Source organism: Neofelis nebulosa, chromosome 17, assembly GCF_028018385.1.
Source record: "Neofelis nebulosa isolate mNeoNeb1 chromosome 17, mNeoNeb1.pri, whole genome shotgun sequence".
Taxonomy (NCBI): Eukaryota; Metazoa; Chordata; class Mammalia; order Carnivora; family Felidae; genus Neofelis; species Neofelis nebulosa.
This window is the reverse complement of record NC_080798.1, coordinates 22475362-22498009: the sequence shown is the minus strand read 5'-3', so window position 1 is coordinate 22498009 and position 22648 is coordinate 22475362. Positions and strand designations below refer to the sequence as shown.

At 49.4% G+C, this 22648-nt stretch overlaps 1 protein-coding gene across 13 annotated transcripts in view; it reads left to right on the top strand.

Moving 5' to 3' along the window:
* ZNF536 (zinc finger protein 536) overlaps positions 1–22648 on the top strand; it is a 437882-nt gene that overhangs the window by 316747 nt on the left and 98487 nt on the right. The gene's annotated exons all lie outside the window — the stretch shown is intronic.

Genomic DNA, 22648 nt, shown 5'->3' with positions numbered 1-22648 from the left:
AGGGTATAGCCAGGTCCTATTTGGGTTTTTGTGCCTGATCCCACTGATACAAAGGTGCTGGCCTACATGACACGGGAGAAGATTCCTTCTCACATCAATCTTTGCCAAAGCGGTAGAATTGCTCAGAAGTCCCAATTTCACAGAAAACTAATGCATGCCCCTTGAGCTTGTGAAATACTGGCCTCCTCTTCCAGAACCATCTAGGTAGGAAAGTTGTCCACTTCCCAGTGAAGGAAGGGTGCCTGGAGGCTGACGCCGTTCACTGTAGGTGTGGCTCTCGGGGGGCTCCTCTCGCCAGATTGTTCCTAAAACCACGCTTAGTTTATTGTTTATTAGGATCCGGCATTTAATAAAACGAGGGTAATCCAGACCCTGGACAGGCTTCTTTGTGCCTTAGCGCTTCATTGATGAGGACACACTCCAGCACCAATCAGAATTGACTCCGTGCCCTGGTTTTGCTACTTGTAGCTGTGTGACCTTGGACAGGTGGCTCTGCTTTGCTGCACCTCGGATCCCTCCTGGGGATAATGCTGACGTCTGCCTGACACAACCGTGTCGAAGGACTCGGCACCGTGTCTGGGGCTGGGATAGTGATCATCAGGTGTGAGCTACTGGCTTATGAAGGTGGCCGTATTTGTTGTTTTAGTTATATCCAGAAAATCACCATCTGAGTTCCATCCTCGGAGTATAAGGCAGCTTAGGGAGTGAAAACAAGGAGAAGCAATGTGTTTTGCCCCTGATCACATGACCAGTAAATGCGTCTTTCCCACTACAGCTGTAGTAGTTAGCTGCTGCTGGGCTACCAACCACGCCAAAACTTGGTGGTGAAAATGACAAGGTATTTGGGTCAGCCGGGCAGTTCTGCTGAGCCAGGCCAGGCTCTCCTGATCTGAGCTGGATTTGCTCAGGCCTCTGGCTGGCTAGCACATGGGCTAGGGGCTGGCTGGTCGAGGGTGAACTCGGCTGGGGTCACACGGTCCTGTCCCATGTGTCTCATCCTCCAGCAGGCTGGCTGAAGCTGGTTCTCATGTCAGAGGCAAAGGTCCAAGAGAGCAAACAGAAAGGCACAAGCCCTTTGACAAGACCCTGCTTGCGTTATGCTACTCTTGTCCCATTGGCCAAAGCATGCCATGTGGCCAAGCTGAGTCAGTGTGGGGAGGAGGCTAGCAAAGGGCGTGGATGCAGGGAGGCAGGAAAATTGCAGCCAGTGTGCAATCAGTCAATCTATTTCTGTCCCCAAATCCCCAAGGGGCACATCAAGTGGTGTGGACGGGATGGAATCAAAAGCCTTAGAAGATATTGTAATTCCTTCGATCCCAGGACACCACTATGGGGAGATTTTTTTCTCTGGTGTGTTCTGAGTTCCTTCTTGAAGTGCCTGCTTTGCCACCATTGGACACATGCTCCCGTGAAAGAACCTCCATTTCTTCTTCCTTCTGCTGGCAGACATTGTCTTTTTAAAAAGACAGCTTGGGAAGATTTTGCGGCTTCTCAACTTCCAAAGGCATGTGGTCAGAATTGGGCAGGTGCAACCACTGAGTCTCAAGCCCGGTGTCCTCTCTCCCCCTCACCCCTTGCTGGGTCCCCTCTTTCTCTCCAGTTACTCCCTTGCTGCCATGACCTTGGGAGGACTCACTTTGACCCAGCGATTCTAGGTCTGCGGCTGCATTCAGATAGGCTACAAAGAACCACTCCCTGCGGTACCCTCATCTGACCTCTGATTCTACTCATACTTTGGGGGTCAATAAAGACCCAGCTCTTAAGAGACCTAGAGTCTCTGCAGCAAGTCCATAGAATGTACCTTCAGTCCCCGATGGGTGGGAAATGGTGTCTTCTGGGACACTGGCATCGGGAGTCTGACCCCAGTGAGTGTGTGGGCTCACCCAGGGAAGCTGGGGTCTGACCCCCGGGCAACAGTGATTAGAGGGGCACACCCGTGCGTGCACGGGCAGGAGCTTTGTTTGTGGAGTGGGACACACTTTGGACCAGTGGGGAAGCAGGCCCCTCACCTGCTTCTCCAAAGAACGTGGGCCCCGGGCCCAGACGGTTGCAAGCTCTCAGGCAACAGATGCTCGGGCCAGGGAATAGCAGTCACAGCATCTTCTGTGTTCAGGTTCTTAGGACCCTGTGAGGGGCTCTGAAGCAGTGGGGACTCAAGGAAACTCCAGCTTATCCCCAGGCTTCAAACTAGGTTTTGTGTCCTTTCTTTGCTCCCCCAAGGACTCTCTCACCTGGGTATCCACCGTGATGAGGACAACGCCAGCTCCTGGCTGCCTGGTTCTCTTGGCAATCTGTCTTTGCTGTGTGACCCCCACAGGTGCCTTTCCCGGAGCCCTGGGCATAGGTCTCCGGAGGCAGGTGAGACAGGGAGCAGAGACTGTGCCCTTAGGAGGTGGGTGGCTGTGGTCATAGGTGGGCTCAGCATTTTCCAAGACCCATGTGAGCCCATCAGTCCTCATTTAATCTAGAAATGGTTCACCCTGGATAACTTATATTAGCTTCGGGAATTATGAGCATTAACAGCTTGCTTTGGAACCTCCAAAATCTACCTGAATTTAGAGAAGCAGATCTTATACAGGCCACGATACAGGTGAAATTAGCTCTTTGGGAAAATAAATAATAACCAACTAATAAGTTCAACTCACTTCCCCCTCTTCTATGTCGAGAGCGGAAAGTTACAGTCGCTTGTGGTGGTTTGAAGGTTTGATTCCAAAGCCAGAGACAGCCCCTGCAGGGGCCAGAGAGAGGCTGAGGCCGGCTAACAGGGCTGTGTCCCTTCTTAGGAGGCTTTTCCGGGCCTCTTGTGACTAGAAGGAAGACGGTAAGGCAATGAAGAAGCTGCCTCTGAGAGACAGGTACCCAAGAACCCAAAGCATTTGGGTGTCCACAGGATTCCAAGAGGACTTCTCTGAGGTACAGAAAAAGGATGGGAAAGAGGCTAAGAGCCCACGGTTGGGTTTCTGCAGGAACCAGGTGGCTTTTGGCCTTGTCTGTGATAGCGAAGACTTACTATCAGCCCTAAAAGCTTTGGCTGGGGTCTGGGAAAACAATGCAATGTGGCAGCTCAGGAGAACAAAGGCAGTGACCGCAATATGCACCAAACCAAAGGGAAGAAACTTAAGCTTTTTGGGGCACCTACTGCTGAGGGAGCGTGTTGGGGGTAGGTCCTGTTGCCTAAACAGCAGAAAATAATCTATTGACGCCGTGTGGCTTCCAAAGTTACAATGTTTAATGACCTGGGTTCTCTTACTAATTCCTTGACTGACCTTGGGTAAGTTTCAAGTCCTTTGGAGGCCACAGGTGCCCCCGCTTATGCCATATGGGGTGGACCTAGGTGTTCCCCAAGGGCCTCAGCAGCACTGATGGTCACGGGGCCTGTTGGGGGAAAGTTCTAGCCACTGAGTGGCATTTATGGGACAGGAGTTGGGGAATGGCATGTGTGGGTCCCCAGGCCAGCCAGCGCCACACTGGATGGTGTCATTAGGGGAAAGAGGTCCAGCATTTGGGGCCTTTCTCTGGACTGGTGGGGAGATACCACTGGGGGCCTCAACAGTGGTCTTTCTGCCTGGCTGCAGGACTTAGAGCAATGTATTTGAGACCAGGAGAGGCCATTTTGGGACAGGGGTGGTGGACAGGTGCTATACCTTATTTTGCAGGAGGGCTTCCTAATGAAGGGAAATCATTTGGGGGAGTATGCATGTGTGGGTACTCTGCATGCAACTCAACCCAGATACCTGAGGGGCGCTTGCACGGGGATCTTGCTTGGCGCCCGTGGACGCTTCCTTCCTGAACGGGAGCTCTGGGGAGGGCTGGCCCCGAGCCGGGCTCCTCCTGAGTGCAACGCCCGCCGCCAGCGGTTCCAGCAGGTGGAGGGGCCAACTCTCCACCGCTCCTTGTGGGACTCAGGCAGATAACACCTCTGTAGCTTCTGTGTTATTTACACTCGCAAATCCCTGGCAGCAGGAGGATAAGGGATCAGTGGTAAGAAAGCTGTTGGTGAAGGTGCTGTATGTTTAGTCTGGGTACAGTGGAAAATGTGGCTTCCCCCATGGCCCGGCCATTGCAATTTCTTCTCCTGCCGGGTAACAGCACTCCTGATTAAATGGAAGTGTGCAAATATCTCTACACGCGGATAAGCACCTACACAAAGTACAGTTCAGACAGCGTTTGACGACTCTGGGGACCCAGCCTGGAACAGCCTCCAGGCTCCTCTCTGCCAATCCATGACCAGCCTTCGGGATTAACCCTCTTTTTCTGTTCCTTAATGAAGCCTTCCAGAACCACACAGGTCTCTCTTCTGCCTCCTGCTCAGAATTGCTCAAGCCTGCACAGTGAAAAACTTGCATCTTTGTTTAACTGTCTGTAGCCTAGAAGTTCATCTTTTCTCTCAGATCTAAATTGCCTTTAATACACAGTTTAAGCAACTTACAGCGTTGACAGCAATCCCGAAGTCAGCAAGAATCCATGGTGGTGTTTCCTGCGCGTGGCCCCTTGGAGGGACCGTGATCATCATGGGGCAGCCACCAATGTATTCTTGGCTCCTAACACAGAGTCTGGCATGCCGTAGGCCCTCAAAAAGTATGGTAGAGTAATGAATGAAGGAATGGACGACTGGATGGATGGATGGATGGAGGGACGGACGGACGGACGGATGGACAAAGCAATGAACAAATGAATTAATAAACAATTCTTCAGCTTTGGCAAGCTTGGCTATTGAGGCGGACTTCAGAGCAGTGATTGTGGCTCCAGGGGTCGGGGAGTGTTGGTAGATCTTTGGGAATATCACTAGAAACTTGGGAAGCAGCCCCGTGACTCACCGAAAGTACCCCTTGGCTCCGAGTGGGCTGCTTGGTGTCACCGGGCTTTTGTGCTTCTAGAATCAAGAGTCAGCACAAGGTAACTGTAAGACCTCTGCCAAGCAGGCCAGCCTCACCCTTGTCACCCCCCATTCCTCTTCCGTCCTCACCTCTGCGTCCCACTGGGAACGCCCTCCCTTCCTCACCTCACCGCCTACCAGTAACTCAAGGCCTGTCCTCCAGCAAGCCTGTCTTGTTGACCCTAGGCCACACACATCTTCTCCCACGTGCCAGCCATAGAACATTCTCTCATTGTCTGCACCACGTAGCTTGACATTTGAAACATCGACATCAGCGTTTGTCACGCTGCACTGGAAAGAGCTGGGGCTAATTTCTTCATTTATTCAAGAAATATGCAGTGGGCTCCTACTCTGTGCCAGGCACTGTTCCAGATACTTGAAATAGATCGGTCAGCAAGACAAGCCCCACTAGACTGCCCCTCCCCCCAAAACTCCCTGCCTGCTGGGAGCTTACACTTAGTTTGGATCCCAGCTCAACCACTTGGTAGCAAAGTGTCTTTAGGTAAGTTACAAGGTATTTCTAAGGCCGAGTTTTATCATCCATAGCATGAGCTGACAGCCACATCTCTCTTCCAGGGTTGTTATGAGAGAGGTTATGAAATACAGAGTGCCATGGGCCCCGCTCTGGGCCCAACCGTAGAAACATGCAGACCCTGGTTCTACTTGGACAGAAGACATTCTGGTGAGCAACTGGGCTGCTGTCATGCTCTTGCATATCTGTTGAGGCAACAAGGGAAGTGGGAAGCCCATACTTGGCCCCAGCATGGGCTGGTTGGCAAGAACTCTTGGCCACCATACTCCATTGCAAGTCCACAGTCACTCGGGACCATTCCAGACTCAGCTCCTACGGCCAACCTTCCAAAGAGGGACACACCTGAAATTCAGAGCCTAGAGGGCAAATTCGTGGGGCTGGTGGAGTAGCTGGCCCAAGAGCACCTTTCAAAACCAACCCAGAAAGCCACACACTTTCCTTCCTTCTTTCCTTGCTTTCCCCTTCTGGCACTTGGTATCATTTCCATTATTGAACATCATTTTTAAAAAGCCTCTCCCGGCTCGCCGACTTCTGGAGGATGGTCATAAATGGGTAAATTATTTGCAATCACTTCTTGAGGCAATGGTACCTTCTGGAAATTAATTACATTTTCTCACAGTTAGCCTGCTTTTTGCCTACCTGTAACATACTGTGTGGATGGAGAGTACCATGAGTATTGTATAGTATTTAATATGCAGTATTGTCGTCCAAGAAACATTTGTCAACATTATATAATAATCTATGATCAAAACACTAAAACTTGTCAACTCTTGGAGCCGGTTGCATTGTAACTCCACAACTGAAACTCATTTAAAAGTAAATGAAAGTCAAGAGGATGAGATTCAATTAAAATTAATTTAAAGTATGGAAAAAATGATTCACAACGATATAAATCAGCACATTGTTATTGCCTGCTTTATCCTATAAGGGAGCTCTCTAAAAACAACCAAAAAAGATTCCTAGATGACAGAAGGACAAATTTGTGTACCAATAACACGGCTCTGTCCACGTAGATCTTGGGGAAAAATTGGAAGGGAGTTAGGATACCGTTTTCCTTCTAGATCCTCAACCAGCCATCTCCACCATTGCTACTCTTCTAGACTGAGGCATAGCAGAAATCCAATTAAAAACCTTTCTTTGTTTTTTTTTTTTTTCCTCCCATTTTTGAGCATGCATGCAATTTCACTGATAGCAGGATCTCAGCAGAGAAATTAACTTCAATAATCTATGGATTACAAGACATATCAAACCTTCAAAGCACCCCGATGTTAGATCTATTCTCAGAAGGGCTCCAACGACTTTAATAGTTAACAACAAATGCTAGGGTGTGTGTTTTCTAACTAGATCAAGATCAGTTGGCGTTACTCCCCCATTCTCCCAGTCTCTTAATTATGGCGAGCGCGCTCTCCACCACCCATTGTGTAGCTCTTGAGGTTCTCACCCCTCCGAGTGCCATCTGGCATCTACTTCCGGGCATAACGGGCATGGCAGGCTCATGGCATTAGGTAAGGGGCCCCGTCAGACTGTCCTGGGCAGCCTCCTTCGGCGTGTGGTCGCCTGCATCCTTTATTGTCCATTGAGCTATTGATCTCCAGCCTCATAGCCTGGAGGGTTCACTCCTGAAGTATTAACAAGGTTGTGTTTTAGGTGGCAGCCTTCTGGGGGAGAAGTGCGTCTGCCGTCTGCAGGAGGAGGCTGCAGGCGTGGTGCAAGGGTTGGAGTCTCCCTTCAGATGGGACTGAGGAGAAGCCCTGCGGCTGCACGTGCTACAAACCCTTTCTGACCTGCCTGTTCCCCCCTAAATGTGCAGCCCGCAGCCGTGCTAACTCTGAGGTTCACAAGGTTAAGCTGAAGTTGCTTCTGTGATTGTGCCTTAAAGAGGTACTTCTGTTTACTACTTACTGCAGTCTGTCGGTGCATGCGTGACCTTGCCATTCAGGGCACTCTGCCCCCTCCTGTGGGAGCCCCACTGGATCTCCGAGGCCCCAGCTGCAGGGTGCATTCAGTCTTCATCCAGCGGCAGCACGTGGCTTCCTGGGGAGCTCCCTGGGTCGGCAGCTGTGCCTGGAATCACAGATTCACCTGCTGGGCTGCAGGTCAGACTGAGCACAGATCTTAGGAGCTAGCACAGCAGTCAAGGCCCTTCTGGTGGACAGCACCCGTGCAGAACAAGCGAGCGGGTGTCCTGTCGCCTGACTGTGGGTATTCCCACGGCGGCAGTGTGCCAGGCCTGGCCCTGAGCCAGGTTCTCTTGAGACACTAATATGGTCATGACTGCACTGATAGAAGTTGAGTGTCCTTGGGGTGCCTGGGTGGCTCAGTCAGTTAAGTGTCCGACTCTTGATCTCTCGGCTTAGGTCAGGATCTCACGATTCATGAGTTCAACACCCATGCACGTCAGGCTCTGTGCTGACAATGTGGAGCCTTTTTGGGTTTCTCTCTCTGCCCTTCTCTCTCAAAATAAAAAATAAACTTAAAAAGTAGAAGAAAAAGAACCTGAAGGTCCTTGTCACAGTGGTCAGCAATAGGACCAGGGCGTCCCATTTGTGGTCCCAGATGCCCCATTTGGGGGTCAGATTGGCAGGCTGGAGGTCAGCCCAGGGAGCTAATCAACAGGCTGGAGGCCCACGGAGGGACAGTTTCCCAAAGCGGGACACACACTTCTCAACGAGGATTCCACAGTAGACGCACAGCCTGCAGAAGCGTCATGGAAAGTGAATTCCCTTTCCAATTTCCTTCTGACCGTTCTGATTAAAAACAAGAAGAAAATATCCGTTTGGTGCTGCTCTGTCTTTAGCGCCTTTCCAACACTCGCTAATCACAGTTTTTAACCCAGAGAGAGAAGGTCTTAAGTCTCAGAGCCTTTTTCAGGCAATTGCTTCCAGCTGGAATTGAATAACCCTCTCATTTTTATTGTCATCAGTGTGCCTACTTTCTAGCTAAGTCCACTAGTACTGGGTTTCCATTTATGGTTCAGAATAGGAACCGACCTGTTTCTTAGCACCTTCCCTTGCTGGGAGCTACGGCACGCTTTCTTTGCTGGTCTGCAGGAGGTGGAGGGAAAGGTGGAGCTTTGCCACCAAGGACACCGCTGGCGCCAGGAATTCTGTGCATTGTTCTTGCACACCGCGATGGGCTGTGCCGTTGACTCTTCCTGCCGAGGGTGACACCTAGAGACACATTTTGGCAAACTCGATGGCTTGAACAGTGGGAAGTTTCCATTACTTTCTTGTGAAGTGGAGGGGTCCAACCACAATGCTTGTTTTGCTTTGGTTCATTGCTGTTCAAAGAAGTCGTTCTGGAACCAAATATCTCATTCCAGGTATCTTCCTTGGGTTGTAGATGTCTGAGAATCGCATGCAAGTGGTTTATTTGGGGGTGATCTCAGGAAGAACAGGTAGGGGGTGGGGAAGTGAGGCAAGGAAGGGAGGAAAACCGGTAACAGCTGTGTTACCAAGCCAGTTACTATGGTGGCCAACTGGAGCTCCATACCTGTAGGGGACACCAGGAGACAATGTGGAATGTACTTCAGAGTTGTCTCAACTGGGGAGCAAGTTCTGGGGTGTTTACCCCCTACCTTCCACTTGTCATCAGCTGAGGGTTGCTTCCAGGGATAATCCTCTGGCACTTCCAGGCAGCTCTGCACAAAGGTGGAGCGTGTATGTTCCCTCCACGTCTGTTCCCTCCCAGCAGCCTTTGGAAGAAGAGGTGAGTGTGGAGGGGACTACAGGTGGGGCACTGTGGGCATCTGCCACAAAGGATCTTCTCTGAAGATGGTGAAAAGCTGGCTAGACCTACGGTCTGCCCCTGGGTCCATCCAGACAACCCATTTTTGTTGGGAAAGTGGGGTGAATGTGTCCTCTCCCCATCAGGCCTGGTCAGTGCTGACTTGGGCCATGCCAACACCGGGGACCTTCCCCACAGGCTGTTTGATCTGTTGCGTGAGAGCAGAGACACTCTCGATGGACACCAGAGTGTCACCCTGTCTTCCTAGTGACTTGTCATTGGGGAAGCTTGACTGCGGTCTCATGCTCAAACTTTTCCTCCAGGAGCCCTCCTCCCAGGGCACTTGGGCCACGCAGCATGGGCAGTGGGCGACACGCCAAACTTTTTGTGGCTTCGAATGTCTTTAAGCATGTCTTTTTTGGCCTCTAAAGCCTTTGCTTTGCCTTTGGTTTGGGGAAGGCAAGAGCTGCCAGTTTTTGTTTCCATGTCTTCTCCATGAGAAGGGTCCTACAGTGGATTTTGAACTTTTCCTGCCCTATGTTGCTATCGCCTTGCACTGCAGGCTACAATCCACTTTGAGAGCTGGAAGTAGGCACCCCTCTTTCTTTTTTTTTTTTTTTTTAAATTTTTTTTTCAACGTTTTTTATTTATTTTGGGGACAGAGAGAGACAGAGCATGAACGGGGGAGGGGCAGAGAGAGAGGGAGACACAGAATCGGAAACAGGCTCCAGGCTCCGAGCCGTCAGCCCAGAGCCCGACGCGGGGCTCGAACTCACGGACCGTGAGATCGTGACCTGGCTGAAGTCGGACGCTTAACCGACTGCGCCACCCAGGCGCCCCGGCACCCCTCTTTCTACTGGACATTGCAGCACCAGGAGGAAGGAGACATGGCCCAGAAGATGCACCCAGGCCTCACCTTATCAGCTATCTCACAGAGTCCCTTTACTGTCTGAGGCCGGTTTCCCATCTGCATACTGAGGACCCTGGAGTGTCTCAGGGGACCTTCTAGGTCTAGTGTTTGTTTTCAGTGGTTCTTCCTAAGCCAGCAACTACCAGAAAGAGCCTCTTTGATGACTGGCTATTTGAGGGAAGGCTGGATGGGAATCAAGAAGAAAGGATGGTGGAGGGGCACCTGGGTAGCTCAGTCGGTTAAGCATCTGATTTCGGCTCAGGTCATGACCTCATGGTTCGTGAGTTCGAGCCCTGCTTTGGGCTCTGTGCTGATGGCTCCGAGCCTGGAGCCTCCTTCAGATTCTGTGTCTCCCTCTCTCTGCCCCTCCCCTGCTTGTGCTCTCTCTCTCTCAAAGAATAAATAAACATTTTTTAAAAATTAAAAAAAAAAAGAGAGAGAAGAAAAATGGATGGAATTCTTCCCAGGGAGCAGGGAACTGGCACGTGGCCATTGGCTGCTGGCAGGTGGCGGGAGAAGACCAAGGTCTTCTGGTGTGTCCGGAATCACACTGCCCTGTGCGGGGCCCAGATATACACAGATGGGAGAGCTCAGCTCAGCTGGGCCTGACCAGACCATGCTGCCAGACTGTGGATGACTCACCGGGAAGGCAAAGACAAGTGCCCCCACTCTTTGTGTAGAAGAGAATTCAGACCAGAAGCAGATGACAGCAGAAGAGAAATGGCCATTCCTCTTGGCAGAGGCTGTGGTCAGCTCTGAGGTTCCAGGTGGGGGTCCGGGGAGCGCTCACTGCTCATGGTTTGTACGGGATTGCTACTTCCTTCTGTCCGGTGCCCTCCCTTAGCCAGCCCATTCACCTCTCTTGCAGTGAGCCTCCCCTGAGTCCCTCTGATGGGTTTGCTGGAGCAACTTGAAGAGAGACAATAGGCTGTTTTGGGCTTTTAATCACCAACTATAATTTATAAAAATATAAGAAATGGGGTGCCTGAGTGGTTCAGTCAGTTGAGTGTCTGAGTCTTGCTTTCAACTCAGGTCATGATCCCAGGGTCATGGGCTCAAGCCCTGCATCAGGTTTCATGCTCAACATGGAACTTAAGATTTTCTTTCTCCTCTCTCTCTCTCTCTCTCTCTCTTTCTCTCTTGCCCACTGCGTCTCTCCCTGACTCATCCACTCTTTTGAAAATAAAAATAAATAAATACATAATAAAAATAAAAATAAATAAGATATAAGAGAAACACATCTTCAGAGAGGGTCACACCCTTCAGAGTTCTGTGTCAACAGTAGCCAGGTGGCCTTGGAAAAATTTCCCAGCGCCCTTTGGGAAGCCTAGTACTCACTTGCTGAGCAGGTAGGGATCCATTTCTCCTGCTGCTTTGGAAATCATTTGAATATTTATAAATTTAAGTATTTATTTTCATATTAAAATTAAAGCTCTATTGTCTTGCAACTAACCTGCCTTGTTCTGCCACTCCATAACAAAACCTTCTCTGGTGTGATAACCTTTATTTATAGATGGCAATAAGCATATTTAGCAATATTATTATTCATGACCCTTGCACTAAATATCATAATCAGAATACAGATGTGCAAGGTAATTTCCATGCACAAGTCACTATGCATCAAATCCTTGCAAAGCAAAAATAGCATCCATTTTGGGATAAATTATCCATTGGCATTGCATAAAGGTGGCAGGGGGGCACAAAGGACTTCCAGAAGTAGAACTTGAGAGACTTCAACTCAAGAGGTGTCCAACACCCTGGGAATGCAACTTCCGGCAGGTTGTCTGATTTTCTTCTTTCCCCGAGCCCCTTCTTAGGATGTGGAATGAAAAGGAGTCAGGCAGGTGGGCATCTGGATACAAAGTGCGACTGGATGAATCGAGCCCTCCTTGGACCTGTACCCCATCTCTTTGAATATCTTCTTTACTTTTGCCAGACTGGAGATGCAGATTATCAGAGAAGCAGCACACTCAGGCTCACTCACTAATTGACTGAACAAGATGCGGTCACACTTTATACACCATTCCATAATGGATTTTCATGTTTGTGAATCCTAACTGGCTGTGGAAATGAAAAGCAAATGTCTCATAATCACAAATATCTTCTGTTTTTTTTTTCTAAACCCAAAGATTAAATCAACTTTACCCCCCATTTGCCAGCAAGTTCATGGTTATAGAGGGCTGATAAATGATCTGGTGATGGACACATCCGTTGTGCTACTGTTTAGCAAATTCTTATAAGTGATTGCTAGATATAACACATTTCTCAGTTAGGTGTTACATGAATAATTGGTATATTAAAGAAAGTGTGAAATAAACAGGTATAAAGCTTGAAATGCGTTTATTATTTGCTGAGGTTTTTCACATTCATACCATTTAGAAGCCATTGTCAGATTCAGCATCTTCTCCCATATATCTGGAGCAGAGCCCTTCATTAAACCTGTTGTAAAAAGATCCTTTCGGGCAAACGCTATCAAGTATTTATAACTACAGTCTGGAGGATCAGAGAGAAGATGCTGTGTGAAAACCACCCAGCATAAAACCGGTCAGAGACACCTGCGTCTGTCAGTGGTGAGGGTGGGAACAGTCAGACTTTGGCCAAATGGATCAGTGGGGCCTCCTTGCTCTCTTCCTTTTCCCAAAACCTGCTCCTTTTCTATTTCTTGGTGTCTCATCCAATTCTAAGCCAATCCCAGCTTTACTGGGCTCTTCCCTAAACACCACTTCCTTGAAACTCCAGGGAGGCTCCCACTGGTCCATGGGCAGCAGAAAAGGACAGTCTGGGAAAGAACCCTGTGAGTCATTATGAAAAGGCCATCTGCCGCCCTGTGACTGAGTCTCCTGATATTCCAGACTGGAGGGGGTTTGGGGCAGGTTCCCCAGAACTGCTACATGGATGGTCCAGTGAGCTCTTGTCCATGCTGTGCAGACAGGCCAACCCTGGCCAGCATCCCAAAGGTACCATCTCTTATGAATGGCTTCTACTTTCTGGAAATGGATCATTTCCTAAAAAGTCAGGCAGGCAGAACGAACCCGGTCGTGACTCTTTGGGAAAGCAAAACCCTTCTAGTCCTTGGCGAGGCCAGCTTTGACTCTGAGCAAACTTGTAGACAACGGAGCTTTGCTTTCCTTTGTCCTCCCCACCCCGCCGCACACACTGCTTCCCGACCCCTCCTTGGGACTCCGTGACTCTGAGGAGGGAGCTCAGCTATCAGTTCAAGGGCTAGTGTTGAGCTACCTTGCAGTGGCCTCCCACATGGCCTTGGCCTTCAGATCTGGGGTCAGCCAGCCTGGCAGGCCTTCAGAGCATTTGGAGGGCATGAGATAGCTGCAGACAGCGAATCTTTCAAAGTAGAGGCACAGAGACTCCGAGGACAAAAACAGGCTGGACTGGAAGATACCATCATTTGTCCTCAGGGAACAGCCGGCCTCCCGGGTTCCGTCCCATGGCCCCTTCTCGGTTTTCTCCTCTCAGTCTTGCAAGAGGTCTCTGCCACACGCAGTGTCTTCCACGGGGCTACTGTGAGCTGTGCTGCCCCCAAAATGTCAAACGCCAAGTCTGGCCAGTGACCCAGAGCCCTTTCTGTGAGTTTCTCCGGAAGGGCAATCAGTAGGCACTCGATATCGAGGAGCGCTCCATGGATTGTCCCAGACCTCATCCGTCCCCACTGCTGGCCTTGCACAGTGACACAAAATGCCTGTTTGGCTGGGCCTCCCAGCGTCCATCCACGTGTGGCTACCAGTCAGTGTTCCTTACCGAACCTGGGGTGGCTGTAGAAAGGCAAAGATCAGGCCTAGGGCCCGTCCTACTCCCGTCTCTGGGGCTGCCTTCTCGGCCACGGCCTGGGCAGACATCTGTGAGCTTGGCTATGGGGATCCCCACCTTCCTTACCCCCCCACCCCCCCAGGCTTAGTCCTCCTCTCAGGGTGGGCCTTATGACCTGCCACCGGCTCCCTCCATCGCTGGCTGTTGCCTTCCTTGCATAACTGGTCACAGGTTGCTTGACTCACCACATGACACTGCCTATGATAGATTAAATAGCTGCCTTGACCTGGTCGTTAGGCCCTCGTGCCCAGGATACCCAGTGGAGCCAGCTGGAGCGATGCAGGGGGCACGCTCAGAGAGTCCTGGGTTGGGGGGAGCTGCCCACTCCCCCATGGCGGCAAGCTGGCCTGCCCTGCTTCTGTCTCCCCAGTCCTTCTCCTGTCTTTCTCGGGGGAGAAACCGCCAGGCCTTGCATTCAATTCAGTGAAAACTGAAGCCAACATCTGAGTTAGCCTGGCACAGAGGAGCAGTGTAGACAGGCCTGAGGGTGGCTTTGAAGTGTGGGATTCAAGGTGCCCACCCCCAGACCTTTCTCCCCATGTACCCCAAATAGTTCTGCCAAGGGGCCCATGTGTGTTCGGTGTTGCCTGAGGCGGGGGCAGTGGCGGGGGTTCATCCAGGGCTACCCCCTCTCTGTCAGTGCTTCCTGCTTGGGCCCCAGGGAATGGCAGGTGCGGTAAGACACAGAGAGAAACAGTCCCCAAGTAGGGCCGAGCACCGGAGGGTCAGAATGCAGCTGGGCCAGCCGAGCCTGAGGAGTTGGGTTTGTCTGAATTGCAGACCTGGCCATTCACCCTGCCTGTGTAGCTGAGGGCTGGGTTTCCCCTGTGTCGGGAAGCGACGGGGCACTGGCTTCTAATCGGCCCTCCCAAACCCCCGGGGGCGGTGCTGGGACCCGTCCATTCACTCCTTTGTGGGGGACCATGGCTGTGCGGCCCTCCCATTACCTTCTCCCAGCACTTTCTTTGCTGGAATGCTCTGACACCAGAATCTCTGGTTCTTTCAAAAGCCCCAACTCTGCGGGGCACCGTGGATCCCTGCAGTTGTATTTGGGTGTGCCTAGGGCCTCACCTGACCCTGACTGTCCTTTCCTGGCCGCCTCCCACGTTTCTGGGCAAGAGGACCTGTGTTCTCTGGAGCTCAGCGTTCTGTGGGATGGGGAGAGGGGAAAGGAAGCCTGGAGTCCCCGGGGACTGTGAGAGGGGAGCCCTGAGAAGTGAAGGGGGGGGGCCTCTGAAGGTCCGAAGAAGCCCCTACTGACCCCTCGCTTTCAGGGCTCAGAGCATCAGAGAAGATTTGCTCCTTGCCTCCTTTACCACAGTGAATTCCCACCAGGACCAGAGGAAAGATCGTCTGTGGGACATACTGTTCTCTCTCCTCATAGACCTAATGTGGCTGAGCTATTCTGGGCAACCATTTAAATAAAAGCCAATTTGACTAAAGAGCAAAATATATTCCCCCGAATGATGGCAAAAGGGCAGAGCTTGGAAAGCGAAAGGAAAAAGGAAATAACAGAGAGAGGGAGAGGGGGAAAAAAAAAGAAAATGCAAGGCATTCATTTTTCCTTTGTACTTTTTAATAAAGGAAATTCTCTGGCTGCTTAAAGTGACACATTAAAAGATGTATGTATCGCGGCTTTTAAAAACACAATTAGATAACACCTTGTCAAATACTTATATTCTTTGTTGACAGCCTCGAGCGCAGGCACAATCCCGCACAGCCACTGGGGCAGGTGTCTCCCCTGACACGCTGGCAGCCGAGTCAGCCATTTTACAGAAATGTTACTGTTTACCACTTTAATCATCAATCCACAACCAGTCACAACAATAAGTCAGAAGGAGCAGTAAATTATACTTGTTCAGCCCTGATGAGTTTGAACTGTTTTGCTGAAATTAACTGAAGTAATTATCTATTTTTCTAAAGCTGCAAAAAGAAGAAGGGGGAAAAAAAAAACCTAGTAATGTTTCCATGGCTCCGCAAGTCGTTGGCCGTGCAATATTTAAGGAAACTTTTTTTCTTTTTTTTTTTTGGTCTGATGACCACATAGGTTAGATGAGGCTGTAGGATGAGGCAGATTTCATATGTTACAGTCTCTTTTTTTGTTCTTAGCCGAAAACCCATCTTCCTACGAAAGAAGGACTCTCCTGGTTACTGGACCGGTGTCTCCATCCACCTGGTTGGTCTTCTTGATGGGTCCTTCCCATTTTGGGGCTGTTTCCTCTTGCAAGGCAGACTGCAAGTCCTCAAGAGCAGAAGCTCTCTGGCTTTCTGTGATCTTCAGTAAAAGGTGGGGGAGGGCCTTTCCATTGTTACTGGATCCCCTAAATTTCCTCGGCCAGCCAGGCTGGGCTCTCGTCCTGCAAGACCCCTGGCCCTGGACGGTCGGTCACCCCAGCGGTGGGGAACACCAGGGGAAAGAGGGCTCTCCGAGGGAGTGGAGCTTCATGTTTCTGCCGACTTCTGTGGAGTGGTCTCCCTCGGCCCCTGAAATGCTGCCCTCTCAGGTCTCGTCTCCCCCTGCTTACAACAGGGTGCACGGCGCCCGTGCCTGCTCTCTGGGAGGGAACGGCGCAAGCTTTGGAGACAGATTTCATGGCTCTGACCGGCTTGGGTTGCCCCTTCTGGAAAACAGCACCCACCTGGCAGGGTTATTTTGAGAAGTAAATGAGCTTCCGTGAGGTGATGGGAGTGATGACCACAGCACCAGGCTTGGCCCCCTAGGCGATGCTCGGTACCTCCGAGCTTACCTGGTTCTTGGTTGTGCACACGAAGGCAGGGGAGGGTAGCGACTGGGGTCGGACGCCCGCACCTGACACCTGGCGGCTCCGTGGTCTTGGGTGCATTGCTCGCGGCTGCCTCGGTTTCTAAATTACAAACGTCGGTCACCCTGGTGAGTTGAGTGAACCCACGTATGCAAAATACACGGTAAGTGCCCAATAACGTAGCTACTGCTGTCGTTGCTACACGCCATACGCAGAACAGGTGTGCGCGCGCAGGAGGCGTGCGTCACTGATGGAGCTGGTGAAATGGCCACCAGTTTACCGACTTGAAAAGTAAAGGGGGGCTCTGAGCTGTGTCCCTGGCATTTTGGCTTCCGGGCTGTCCCTCGTCCGGCGACTCCACTGGAGTGCAGGATAAATGTCACCGCACCTTCCAGCACTTTCATCTGTGAGAGGGCATTCCCTGGGGCCCTACCTAGTTCTGGGAGCCGGGGTGTCGCTGTGATGTGATTCACCCTGAAAAAGGAAGATGTGGGTGCCTGCATACCCATTGTGGGAAGAGGACTCCCGAGACCCCCATGCCCATGCAAACCCCTCCATCCTGAGCCACATGAGGATCTTGAAAACCCCTTTTTAAAGCCACACCAAATATATATCCTTGTCTAGATTATTCAAAAACCTAGGGACACTACTTTCGTCTAAATTTTCTGGGTAATTAAGGCAAAATTAAAGCAAACAAATGGTTAGGTGTGGGGAGGGAGAATACAGCATAATTATCCACTCCATCTATGCAGACAACTCCCATCCACAGAAAAATTGTTCAATCTACCATGTTTTGATATGGGTAAACATGATGATTTTACCCAGTGGAACATTATTTTCTATGATTCATTGTGATAAACCAACAAAACTCTAATCTGAAGTTCTAATTTAAAAATTCTATCTTTTATTTTTAAACTTAAGGAGAGCAGTGGTTTGTCTCCTTGGTTTACTAGAATTCCTTCTCTCCTTTCCTCTCCCCTCCCCTTCCTTCTCTCCCCTCCTCCTTTCCCTTTCCTTCTTCCTCCCTCCCTTCCCTCCTCCCTTCTCTCCTCTCTTCCTTCCTTCACTTTCTCTCCCCTCTTGTTCCCTCCCTTCCCTCCTCACCCCCCTTCCCTCCCTCCCTCCCTCCCTTCCCTCCTCCCTCCCTCTCATCTTTGTTTATTCATTCCTATATCCTTTCAGTAAACTTTTCCAGTTTAACCTGGCCTCGGATTATAACCCAGAGAATGGACTGACCTAACTCTTCAGACTTGGGCCATTTCCATCCCTTCACAAGACAAAGCAGAAATTGTAGATTCTTTTCTCATAGTATGAAAAATGAGAGTTACAAGTGAGGCATTGAATTTGGACAACAATGGCAGGACAGACGAGGACCTGATGAGGTTCTATAAATTTCACAAAGCACATTTGTCTCCCTTTTCCCTGGCAACCTTGAGGCATTTTGCCCTATTCATGGACCGTTTTGTGGACTCACGGGACGATTCCCCGAAAAGCCAGTGGGTCACCTCAGAAATCCAGTGACAGATCCCTGCTCTGGATTTGATCCTTGGCCATAGCTTGTTCGTGTCATGGTGGTGATATGACAATTTTCGCCAAGTGTCACTGGAGGAAAGGTTTTGATTCTGGGCCTGTATTCTACTCAGAAATATTCCTGTTGATGGATCCTGGTTTTAAAAATGCAAACCCAGACATGATCCGAGATGCTGTCCAAGGCCAGATGAAGGGGGCGGACCACTCGCCCATCATTTCTCGAATGCATCTAACAAGGTTCTTTAGGGCTCCAGCACCCCCTTGCTCCCGCCCCCGTCTGTCCCCCACATGGACTGAACGTGCATTTGATGAGTACACGGGAGGGAGGGCTAGCAGCCAGCACGTTGCATGTCAGCAAATGGAGGCCTGGGATTCAGGCACTCCCTGGCCCACACCCCCAGCAAGCCGAGGTGCCCATGCCCCTGGTTGGTCAGCATTCAGGTGTGTGCCCCACTCTGTGTTCCCACCTCCCTTCAGTGACACTCTGTAAGTGTCCTCAGAAAGATTGGGCACCAGAGGCTTTGGCTTTAAGTACTTATTCTGCTAAGAACCGAGTGCGGGACCTATTAAGGAGAGCTCCTTGGTTCCAGTGACTCTTTGTAAAGTAATATGCTTTTTATTGGTTGTTTTTGTTGTTGATTGAGCAACTCCTTTCTGATTTTTACTTATGAGGTTTTCTTGAAGCAGGGTGTAGCTGGCATTTCGACTCCACTTTCTGGGGAAAGTCTTTAACTAAAGGCTCTAAACGATGAAATTATCAGACCAGGCCAAGGAAAGAGTTGAGTAGAAGAGGGACCCTCCCCCCACATTCCATGTTCCATAGGTGAGGACACTGTAACCTAAAATTATGAACTTTGGGAGCAAGAAGTTACCCCAAAAGCTCATCTAAACGGCAACTTTTATTTAACATATACAGAAACCATGACCATATTCTGTACTCATTCAGAGTATTTGCTGGGTTGTTACTGGTTGCCAGGCATAGTCCAGGCGCTGAGAACCTATCAGTGGGCATACAAGACCATTGCTCTCTGGGAGGGTACATTCTACAAAGTCACATGCCAGGGGTACCCGGGCAGCAGACTGGAGGCACATCAGGACCACTTTCCCTCAGCCTGCTGGACACAGCTCCTGAGAAGAGGGCCCTGTCCCAGGTACCTGAATCACCCAAGGAACCCTCACCCCAGGATGGCAGGACCCCCCTCAGTTGAATACAAAATCGGAGTATGGGCATCTCTGTAATGCAAACGAACCCACAAATATGGCTGAGACTCCCAATGGGGTCGTGACTCCTGAGAGGAGTTAGAATCACTTTCTGGGACCCGTTGCTGAGACACAAAAAACAAAGTGAGCATCTTATTCTTCAAGAGAGAGCAGGTAGCCATAGATAAAGACATAGTAAATAGTATTTAGCCATAGTAAATAGTAAATAGCCATAGTAAATACAGGGGGACCCAGAAGGCTGTTGTAAAGTTGACTTCATGGTAAAGGACGTAGGTCTGAGAGTTCCTGATGTAAGAACCCAGGCTCTCCCAAGGTCACTGTTGGATCATGTAATGTTGAGGGCAGGGGTGGTGATGCAGTGGAATGGATGAAGGTCAGGGGTCCCTGAGAAACTCAGAAACTCCATTCTAGAACTTGCTTACCAGGGAGAGAACTTCCTTGGCCCAAAGAAGGAAACAGAGGGCATTAAAAATGTCACCTCTCCATGGTCATCAGGTTGGTCGCCATTTATCCTCAACTCACCTCCAAGCAGGAGGGCCTGCTGCATACACTGAAGGCTTCTGTTGGGAAGTTCTGTCCCCCACAACCTTTGTGTGCAATGGTGACAAAAACATACATTGGGGTGGGGGTGGGGTTTGAGGTGCTCACTTGGATGAAGCCATGAAGAATGGGGAAAAGCAGGTGGATGTTAACCTCTGCTCACAGATGAGCTGTTTATGTACATTCTCTCCTTCAACAGATATTTGTTGAATATATGTTATATGTCAGGCTCTGTTCAAGTCAGTGGGGATAAAACGGGAACAAGGCAGAGAAGTCCCTGCCTTGGGCAGCCCATATTCTTGTGAGCTATGTGACATGCTGATCCAGTTCAAATACATTTGTTTATATTTAGAGCTACATTTAGAGCACCTGACAACCAAATTCCCATGGACAGCCGAAAGTCATGACTGGGTACATGATGCTGTTTCCCCCATGTAGTTAATTAGCTTGTGCAAAAAGGTTAAATCAGTGATGCTGGGAGCTCAGAGGTCCCATGGTGCCACCCAGCCTGTGCACACACATACAATTATCTTGCTTAAATTTAGGGACCTGGTCCAAAGGAGCCGGGCTACTGACTTCAGAGTGGCTAGGGCTCCAGGAGCAGGCTGGGGGAGCCCAGGTAGGAGCTCGCTAATCAGTATCAACTCCGTGCAGAGGCAGAGAAGCGCCTCTGTGTAGAATGTGGCTGCTGTGACCTGGGATGCAGAGAGCAGGTTGCTGCCTGGGTGCTCTCGAGAGACCTTAATCCTGCCTTTGAAAAGCTGCTTAAAAATAATACTACTAAATAAATCTTCACCATGGTTGGGAGAAGATCGGCATCTGTCCTCCTGCCCCAGACAAACAAGGAGAAGCTAGAAGCCGCAGTCAGGCATGGTGTCAGGTGTCCATTGACAGTGTGGCCTGCCGGGCGTGTCCGAACTATTCTCCTACTCTCCACTCTCCGGCCATTCTGACCTCTATCTTTAGCCGCACACAGGATCATCATAACCACTCAGGAGCTTGTGGCTGGAACACACATTCAGTGTCCGCCAAGTCCCCTAGACTGGAGGCTGCAGGAGGACACGGCTGTCCTCGCTTTGGTCACCCTTGAACCCTCAGGGTCTGGTCAGTGCCTGAAATAGAAAAGAGACACTAACAGAGACATGCTGAGAAGAATGAATGAATAAAAAATGGATGGATGGATGAATGGATGGATGGATGGATAGATGGAAGGATGGATGGATGCATGGAAGGAAGGAAGGATGGATGGATGAATATGGATGGAAGGATGGATGGATGGATGGATGGAAGGATGGATGCATGGATGCATGGAAGGAAGGAAGGAAGGAAGGAAGGAAGGAAGGAAGGAAGGAAGGAAGGATGATGCATGGAAAGAAGGAAGGAAGGATGGATGGATGGATGGATGGGTGGATGGATGGATGGATGGATGGAAGGATGGATGTATTCATGGAAGGAAGGAAGGATGGATGGATGGAAGGATGGATGGACAAACAGGAGTATTTTGTGACTACAGAGGTTATCAAAACTTCAGTGCCCAACCTATCTTCTCTGACATCATTGGCCCTGTAGAGATAGCACAGGTGGCTCACAACTTTTCAAGTCATTTTATTTTTGTTTTATTTTACTATTTTATTTTATTTTATTATTTTATTTCAGGTCATTTTAAATTAACAAGTAAAAGTCACGCCTTTACCTGTAAAAATACTGTACTGTCTGCTTCTTAAGCCAGGTGGAAAGTATCCAGATATTCATTTTATTGCAATTACCATCATATTGATAATTTTGGATATTACTTTTATCTATTAAATATATAACAGAAAAATTAATTTCAAAAAGGAAGCAAGGAGGTGTCACTGATCTCATACACTGACGATGGGAGGAGAAATGAGTGTGTTTTTTGCAAAGGGTGATTTCATAAAACAGTACTGTACACGGTAACATTTTTGGGAAAAAAGTAAAATACTTCTTAGAAAAGTACGTGTGATCTGAAGCATCATTTCCACTTCTAGAAATGAATGTGAGTGAATAATTTAATATGCGCCCAGAGAAAGCCACGAGGATGTTGAACACAGTGCTGTATGCAAGAGGAGAACAGTGGAAACAAGCCGGGCATCCAGTGATGGGGGTTACTGGAATTTGATAAGGCACTCGAACAGTAAAATACATTTCTGGGGATAAATATGGAAGGTTGCCAGCAATATGCTATTAAGTTTTCTTAAGTTGTAGAGAATATATATAGTAGAGTTCATTTTTGTAAAAATATGCACATTTATAATATGTATGCATGGAAATAGTTTAAAGTCTATATTCCAAGTCTATCTCACACACTTGGGTATTATTTTATATTTTGATATTGAGTGTATATTACATTTATAATAAGGAGAATATCTTTTCATTTTGGAAAATATAAAATAAAATAACAATGCAGCTTTAAAAAGAAGGCTGCTGAACTTTACAGAAATGTCAAGTGTTTTTGGTGAGAATTATATCAGCCTCATTGGTTTCTTCTTTGTTATCACGGGCACTAAGGGGTCACCACATATGCCTTTGATGAGTCAGCATGGGAGAATAAGCTACTTAGTACATAACAGGTTAACTTATTCTGGTAGACAGATCAGCCAACAAATTGAGATTGTGGGCCTTGGGGATGCACCAAGGCGATGTCGATCCAAAAGTAGCATGCCCCTATGGTAATTCAACACCCTTATTTTTCACATGAAGATACT